This window comes from Schistocerca gregaria, chromosome 3 (assembly GCF_023897955.1).
Source record: "Schistocerca gregaria isolate iqSchGreg1 chromosome 3, iqSchGreg1.2, whole genome shotgun sequence".
NCBI lineage: Eukaryota > Metazoa > Arthropoda > Insecta > Orthoptera > Acrididae > Schistocerca > Schistocerca gregaria.
Genome location: NC_064922.1, coordinates 136,455,057 through 136,464,647, shown reverse-complemented (window position 1 = coordinate 136,464,647; position 9,591 = coordinate 136,455,057).

Here is a 9,591-nt window from a genome sequence, read left to right as displayed (position 1 = left end):
TTCCTGTTCGTTGTTTATATAAGTGATATGCCCTTTAATATAATCGGTAACTCTAAAATATTTCTGTTTGCTGATGACACTAGCTTGGTAGTAAAGGATATTGTGTGCAACACTGGCTCAGTTTCAAATAGTACAGTTCATGACATAAGTTCTTGACTTGTAGAAAATAAACTAAAGCTAAGTCAAGTAAGACTCAGTTTTTACAGTTTCTAACACAAAATTCAACAAAACCTGACGTTTTAATTTCACAGAATGGGCATATGATTAGTGAAAGCGAACAGTTCAGATTTCTAGGTGTTCAGATATATAGTAAACTGTCTTGGAAAGCCCAAGTTCAGGATCTTGTTCAAAGACTTAATGCCATTTATGCTATTCGAACGGTGTCTGAGCTGAGTGATAGTCCGACACGAAAATTAGTCGGCGTATTTTCATTCGCTTATGTCGTCTGGTATTATCTTTTGGGGTAACTCCCATTCTAAAAGGATATTTTTGGCTCATAAACGGGCTGTTCAGGCAATAAGTGGTGAAACTTCACGAAGCTGTTGTCGACCCCTGTTGACTAGTTTGGGTATTTTGACGTGTACATATTCTTTACTGTCGCTTCTCGATAACAATATCAGCTTATTCCCAAGAATAAGCAGCTTTCACTGTGTTAATACTCGGCAGAAATGATACTTGCATTTGGATCGGACTTCCTTGTGTGCAGAAAGGTGTGCAGTATATTTCTGCATCTATTTTCAATAAGCTACCAGTCGAATTCAAAAATCTTACCAGTAATCCACGCGTTTTCAAATCGCAACTGAAGAGAGCCCTCATGAGTCACTCCTCTATTCTGTCGAGGAGTTCCTTGAAAAATCAAGCTGATTCTTGTTGCATTGTTGATTGCGTTTACTTAAACTTATGGACTGATTTTTTTCGGATTCATAAACATTTATTTTTATCTGTTATTACTTTTATGTTCTAATTTCATGTACTGAAACGTTCCACTACCTTGGAGATTTGCTCCTCAATTTTGACCTATTGAAACGTCAGCTTAGAAAAATTATAAATTACTGTGCTTGTAAACTTCTACGTTATTTGATACAAAGACAGCTGAGTGAAACTAAATGTACTCAAACAGTTTTCTCTTTACTTATTCTGATCATCACTAAATTGATACACAATAATTTTAGCGCAACGCAGTCTGACTTTCAATAATCCCTACAAAATAATGGCCCTGATTAACTATAACCCATACCTTTTATGAACCACTTACCTCACAAAAATCTTCGTTACTCCAACTACTGCAATATAGAGAGCGCCAATATATATATATAAAATCAGTTCGTGACAACCAGTCTTACAAATTTACTGTCTCTGATGGACACACGTCCAGATCATCCGCTCTCAAAACTCCGCCATTTCTCTCCCCACTACGGGATTTTGACGATCTAACGCACCAATTTGACAGAATTTGGCACGATATACCTCCCGAGGACATTCAACAACTCTGGCAATCTGAGCTAAGACAAACAACAACCTTTATTAAGCCAGAAGTGGACCAACAGCCGGCCGCGGTGGTCTCGCGGTTCTAGGCGCGCAGTCCGGAACCGTGCGACTGCTACGGTCGCAGGTTCGAATCATGCCTCGGGCATGGGTGTGTATGATGTCCTTAGGTTAGTTAGGTTTAAGTAGCTCTAAGTTCTAGGGGACTAATGACCACAGCAGTTGAGTCCCATAGTGCTCAGAACAATTTGAACCATTTTTTTTTGGACCAACAAATTATTGACTTGCTCAATTTGTGAATCTCTTCCTTTTGAATAAGTCATCCAATTTTTCTGAAATTGTAATTGTTTGTTTGACTGTGTATGTACATCACATCTAACGATTTCAGTCCTATTCGGATCCTTCCTGCATCGCTTTCTTCCTTTGTCTTAAAATATATTTCGTGCAGTTTTTTCCAGACATCACTTCATTACAGATACACTACTGGCGATTAAATTTGCTACACCATGAAGATGACGTGCTACAGACGCGAAGTTTAACCGACAGGAAGAAGATGCTGTGATATGCAACAGAGCTTTCACACAATGTTGGCGCCGGTGGCGACAGGTACAACGTCCTGACACGAGGAAAGTTTCCAACAGATTTCTCAAACACAAACAGCAGTTGACCGGTGTTGCCTAATGAAACGTTGTTGTGATGCCTCGTGTAAGGAGGAGAAATGCGTACCATCACATTTCCGACTTTGATAAAGGTCGGATTGTAGCCTATCGCGATTGCGGGTTATGGTCGAGATCCAATGACTTTTAGCGGAATATGGAATTGGTGGGTTCAGGAGGGTAATACGGAAAGGCTTGATGGATCCCAACGGCCTCGTATCACTAGCAGTCGAGATGACAGGCATCTTATCCGCATGGCTGTAACGGATCGTGCAGCCACGTCTCGATCCGTCAGTCAACAGATCGGGACGTTTGCAAGACAACAACCCTCTGCACGAACAGTTCGACGACGTTTGCAGCAGCATTGACTATCAGCTCGGAGACCATGGCTTTGGATACCCTTGACGCTACATGACAGACAGGAGCGCCTGCGATGGTGTACTCAACGACAAACCTGGGTGCACGAATGGCAAAACCTCGTTTTTTTCGGATGATTCCGGGTTCTGTTTACAGCATAATGATGGTCGCATCCGTGTTTGGCGACATCGCGGTGAACACACATTGGAAGCGTGTATTCGTCATCGCCATACTGGCGACGGTATGGGGTGCCATTGGTTACACGTCTCTGTCACCTCTTGTTGACATTGACGGCAGTTTGAACAGTGGACGTTACATTTCAGATGTGTTACGACCGGTGGCTCTCCCCCCAATTAGATTCCTGCAAAACCCTACATTTCAGCAGGATATTGCAACACCGCATGTTGCATGTCTTGTGCGGGCCTTTCTGGATACAGAAAATGTTAGACTGCTTCGCTGGCCAGCACATTCTCCAGATCTCTCACCAATTAAAACGTCTGGTCAATGGTGGCCAAGCAACTGGCTCGTCACAATACGCCAGTCACTACTCTTGGTGAACTGTGATATCGTGTTGGAGCTGCATGGGCAGCTGTACCTGTACACGCCATCCAAGCTGTGTTTGACTCAATGCTCAGTCGTATCAAGGACGTTATTACGGCCAGAGGTGGTTGTTCTGGGTACTGATTTCTCAGGATCTATGCACCCAAACTGCGTGAAAATGTAATCACATGTCAGTTGTAGTATAATATATTTGTGCAATGAGTACCCGTTTATCATCTGCATTTCTTCTTGGTGTAGCAATTTTAATGGCCAGTAGTGTAATACATAAATCAGTTCGTTCTAAAATCCTGTGACGATTAAACATCGGTAAAGTAGCGCTATCGTCGTAGGCGACTGCATTTCTAAAAGCGAATGCTAAAATTTCGGTGTTCTCAACCTTGGCTTGAATGTCGACCCGATAGTGTATCACATCATAGGCGGCAAACCGATCGGATGACTGCCTACGAGGAGAAATTGTGGGGATGGACTAAGTGGAGTTCTGCGACTCAGTTGAACCCTGCTCGCCTCCGTATCAATATTACACTAGCGATGCAAGCTTCACGGTCCTCGACATAGTTTCACTAAGAGCGGACAGTTGGGTAAAAGAGTACGCTCAAACAATTTGTCAAATTTTACTTGTCTGTCAAATATTTGACCTTGTACAGTGCTGCCTGATGCGTTTGTCAAATATAGAGAGTGTTTAACGAGATTGAGAGGAAATTTTGACTGAGGGCAGGTTTGACAAGATGACCAACTTTGTTTGAGATGTTCAGCCGCGCATGTTAGCGAAAAAGAGTTTTATTACAATTTATGTCACGGACCCGTTATTTCCACAACTATGGAAACTACAATAAAGGATAAAAACGATGTTGTTGTGGCCTTCAGTCCAGAGACTGGTTTGTTGCAGCTCTCCATGCTACTCTATCCTGTGCAAGCTTCTTCATCTCCCCGTACCTACTGCAACCTACATTCTTCTGAATCTGTTTAGTGTATCCCTCCGTGGTGCCCTCCAATACTAAATTGGTGATCCCTTGATGCTTCAGAATATGTTCTACCAACCGATCGCTTCTTCTAGTCAAGTTGTACCACAAATTTCTCTTCTCGCCAATTCTGTTCAGTACCTCCTCATTAGTTATGTGATCTACGCATCTAATCTCCAGCATTCTTAGGTAGCACCACATTTCGAAATCTTCTATTCTCTTTTTGTCTAAACTGTTTATCGTCCACGTTTTGCTTCCATACACGGCTACACTCCATACAAATACTTTCAGAAAAGACTTCCTGACACTTAAATGTATACTCGATGTTAACAAATTTCTCTTCTTCAGAAACGCTTTCCTTGCCATTGCCAGTCTACATTTTATATCCTCTCTACTTCGACCATCATCAGTTATTTTGCTCCCCAAACAGCAAAACTCCTTTACTACTTAAAGTGTCTCATTTCCTAATCCAGTTCCCTCAGCATAACCCGATTTAATTAGACTACATTCCATTATCCTCGTTTTGCTTTTTTTGATGTTCATCTTATATCCTCCTTTCAAGGCAGTGTCCATTCCGTTCAATCGCTCTCCCAGGTCCTTTGCTGTCTCTGACAGAATTACAATGTCATCGGCGAACCTCAAAGTTTTTATTTCTTCTCCATGGATTTTAATTCCTACTCTGAAAACAATAACACTGGCAATTATCAAACTGGTAGAGGCGTAGCGTTTTTCGCAGCCATATATTATGTAGGAAGAGGTTAAGAAGAAATTCAGTATACAAGTGGGAGTGCAATTAAATAAAAAAAATCAAAGCTCTCTGGTCCTTCCACGAATGGTGTACATGTTCCTACGTTATGGCATTTTAATGAACTGCCAGTAGAGGACAAGATCGAAGGGAATTTCCACATATTTGTGTCTTCTTATTCAGTGAGAGTGCCAAGTAACTTATTGAAAGTTTGACACCTCATACGGAGAAAATTAATGTCATCGTAATGTTCTATGTGTAATACACAACTGGCCATTAAAATTGCTACACCAAGAAGAAATGCAGATGATAAACGGGTATTCATTGGACAAATATATTATACTAGAAGTGACATGTGATTCCATTTTCACGCAATTTGGGTGCATACATCCTGAGAAATAAATACCCAGAACAACGACTTCTGGCCGTAAAAACGGCCTTGATACGCCTGGGCATTGAGTCAAACAGAGCTTGGCTGGCGTGTACAGGTGTCCATGCAGCTTCAACACGATACCACAGTTCATCAAGAGTAGTGACTGGTGTATTGTGACGAGCCAGTTGCTCGGTCACCATTGACCAGACGTTTTCAATTGGTGAGAGATATGAAGAATGTGCTGGCCAGGGGAGCATTCTAACATTTTCTGTATCCAGAAAGGCGCATACAGGACCTGGAACATGTGGTCGTGTATTATCCTGCTGAAATGTAGGGTTTCGCAGGGACCGAACGAATGGTAGAGCCACGGGTGGTAACATATCTGAAATGTAACGTCCTCTGTTCAAAGTGCCGTCAATGCGAACAAGAGGTGACCGAGACGTGTAACCAGTGGCATCCCATACCATCACGCCGGGCGATACGCTAGTATGGCGATGACGAATACACGCTTCCAATGTGCGTTCACCGCGATGTCGCCAAACACGGACGTTTTGCCATTCGTGCAGCCAGGTTCGTCGTTGAGTACACCATCGCAGGCGCTTCTGTCTGTGATGCAGCGTCAAGGGTAGCCGCAGCTATGGTCTCCGAGCTCATAGTCCATGCTGCTGCAAACGTCGTCGAACTCTTCTTGCAGATGATTGTTGTTTAACAAACGTCCCTATCTGTTGACTCAGGGATCGAGACGTGGCTGAACGATCCGTTACAGCCATGTTGATAAGCTGCCTATCATCTCGACTACTAGTGATACGAGGCCGTTGGGATCCAGCACGGCGTTCCGTATTACCCTCCTGAATCCACCGATTCCACATTCTGCTAACAGTCATTGGATGTCGAACAACGCGAGCAGCAATGTCGCGGTACGATAAACCGCAATCGCGATAGGCTACAATCGGACCTTTATCAAAGTGGCGAACGTGATGGCATTCATTTCTCCTCCTCACACGAGGCATCACAACAACTTTTCACCAGGCAACGGCGGTCAACTGCTGTTTGTGTACGAGAAATCGGTTGGAAACTTTGCTGATGTCAGCACGCTGTAAGTGTCGCCCCCGGCGCCAACATTGTGTGAATGCTCTGAAAAGCTAATCATTTGCATATCACAGCATCTTCTTCCTGTTGGTTAAACTTCGCGTCTGTAGCACGTCATCTTCGTGGTGTAGCAATTTTAATGGCCAGTAGTATAGTTCCTTTAGCAGATTCACATGCGTATATTTATCCCTCAATTTCGAACATTTCCTGACGAGCGTCTTTTTTTGCCTTCTTTGTACGAAATGTTAAAATCAATGCAAGAAGTGCTTTACTAGCGATTCCTGCCAGTGTAAAAATACTTCGCTACACGAGCGGCGTCTGCTTCAAAAGTGAGTTTAAATCGACGAACTTTGTTGGCACGTGTACGGGTTGTTTGACAATGCGGTGAATGGAAAAGAGCGGATTTGACAAACGGGTCAGAGGGGCGATTAGACTGATACGGGGGTTGGCCGCTGCCGCCGCAGCGTGGGCCGATCCGGCGAGCCGAATGCTGGCGATGACGTCAGCTGGCGTCGCCAATGCACTCCCCGTGACGCCACGCGTCGGACACTTGCCGGCGTCCGCGCCGCGTTCGCGGCTGCTTGCTTAGTGATCAGCGTCACGCCCCCACTTCTGACGCTGCCCCCACGTCTTCTTGACGCTTCCACGCGCTGCTGCCACTTGAAGCACCCTTATGACTACAGGCCGGCGCCATGCTGTGAAATAAAACAAATACAGCGCGTGCTGACTTCCTGACTGTCTCACGCAGATCTCCTCTGGGACCTTGGACTGATGGTTTGGGATGTGCGGACGAGTACTGCGTAATAATAAACAGTTTTACGCTCGTTAGTTACCATTGAGGACACCGAGACTGTTTTCGGGGTCATCACCCAAAAATGCAATTGCAGCCAGCCATGTTTTTCGAACGAATAATTTATTTCATCGTTACTGTTTTCGAAACTTGGCTGATCGACGGAATGCGGCGATGATTCCTCACAGAAATCTCACATTTTGGTCCTGTAATAGGTATCGCATCCTCGTTTGGTAGTTTATGCTCATTGTGCACTGCCTGACAAAAGGCATTGAACCACCCAGAAGGGGAGAAGCAAACAAAATGAAAATCCACAGGTATGGAGGTGTAACTAAAAAATTTGTTTTTAAAACTTACTGCTAACGCTTAACTATTGTACTTAGTGGCAGAATATGTTGCTTTTACGTAGCAATAAAAATGAACCCCTACACGAGCCTGCAATGCGACCGTGCCATATCTTCATAAATTATCAGGTTCAAAAATGGTTCAAATGGCTTTGAGCACTATGGCACTTAACTTCTGAGGACATCAGTCCCCTAGAACTTAGAACTACTTAAACCTAACTAACCTAAGTAGATCACACATCGATGCCCGAGGCAGGATTCGAACCTGCCGCCATAGCGGTCGTGCGGTTCCAGACTGAAGCGCCTAGAACCGCATGGCCACACCGGCCGGCAATTATCAGGAAAATATTCTTTTGTATGAAATGCTGGTGAGATAAAACATAGTGATAGTTCAAAATTTATGTGAATAAATGTGTTTTATAAATTAGGTCTACTCCAAGCCAAAGTCCTTTGTTAATTCCGCTTGTGGGATTTGAACAAGATCACTGAAAATATATGACAGTGCCGCCTATCATTAAAATCATCGAATTCCTTTACCGTAAGGATGTCAAGTCAAACATCTTTCAGCCAGCTAATTTATAAACTGTTATTTTATTGGGCTACCATTTTCGGTGATATCTACGCCATCTTCAGGTTCCCTGACCAACTTGTAAGAAGATTCCAACCTCGGTTACAGATTTCTGATTGATACGGCGATCACTTCAAAGCCATTTGAAGTGATCGCTGTACCAAGCATAAATCTACAGTCTCCGAATGCCGGCTCTATTTTGACAGGAACCGAGGTTGGAGTCTTCCCATCCTGAAGGTGGTGTAGATTTCGCCAAAACTGGTAGTCCATTAAAATAAGATTGGAAATTAGACAGCTGAAATGTGTGTGATTTAACACTCTGTACTGAACAGCCAAGTTCTGGGACCATCTCTGAAATGATGGATATACAGAGTCTGTAACGTAATGTCGAAAACCGCGTATCACTTTTTCACATATGGTTAAATGGCGATGTAGCAGACTCGAAACGCTATCACTAAAACCTCGTTTTTAATATATGCTTCTTGTCTCACAACATTTTTCAAATTGAGTTATGGCTGCTGTAGCGGCACCACAGTTTAAGATAGGGAAGTTACATTTGGTGCAATATTTCGGAGCGCACAAATTACAGTCGGGTGCGGTCTGGATTGCAGTAAGTTACGCTGACCAAAAAAAAAAATAAAGCTTCAAATGGCTCTGAGCACTATGGGACTTAACATCAATGGTCATCAGTCCCCTAGAACTTAGAACTAGTTAAACCTAACTAACCTAAGGACAACACACAACACCCAGCCATCACGAGGCAGAGAAAATCCATGACCCCGCCTGGAATCGAACCCGGGAACCCGGGCGCGGGAAGAGAGGACGCTACCGCACGACCACGAGATGCGGGCTACGCTGACTAGCTGTTGGGATGTGGAATGGACGTCACAGGGGCCATCGCACAGCTGAAAAGTGAAAACGCAGCGGTTAGCATGTCGCAAGGTATAGGAAGAAGGGGCTCACTGGCACAACCGTGGTGTGGGGCGTACGTGACTTGGAGTGATGTGTTAGCGAAACAGAGCCACGGAGCTGAGTACAAATAGATGTAGTTTTCTATCGAGATTCATTCAAGTGTGGCAGCTCTCCTGCATGGCGGGGTGTGTCACACTACCGGCGACACATAACAGATGGGCCAAAAGCGTCCCAGTCCACGGCGGGTCGTTGGTTTGTCCCTCTGAGGGCGACGCAGGGTCCGCAGCCAGCCAGGGCAGGCTACTCTTTGGCTCCCTACTGCAGACAGGCGTCTCTGCTCCCAACACACGCAGGAGACTTACAAGGCGAGGGCCACAGGTCTGGACGCTGGAATGGGAGCGGTCATTGCTGCCGCATCCCCAGCTACGCCAGCCCAGGAAGAAGCAGCAGCGTGGCCGGCCTACGGCTCCCGGCAGAGCAGTGCGAAGACAACGGGGATGGTAGCCACTGCTCCGGCTTCTAGCGCAGCCATCCTGACATAACTGCAACTCTGCAGCTGGCGTACAAGGCTGGCTTGACATAGTGCATTGCACAGGTCGCTGTGCCTGTGACACAGACTGAGGTCAACGAAGCTCTGGAGAGGAAAAAATAAATCATTTGTAAAGCTTGGACGAGTCTTAATATGGCACCTCCTGGCACCCATCCACTTCACTGCGATTGCGTAAATAATACACTCGACTTCGAATAACATT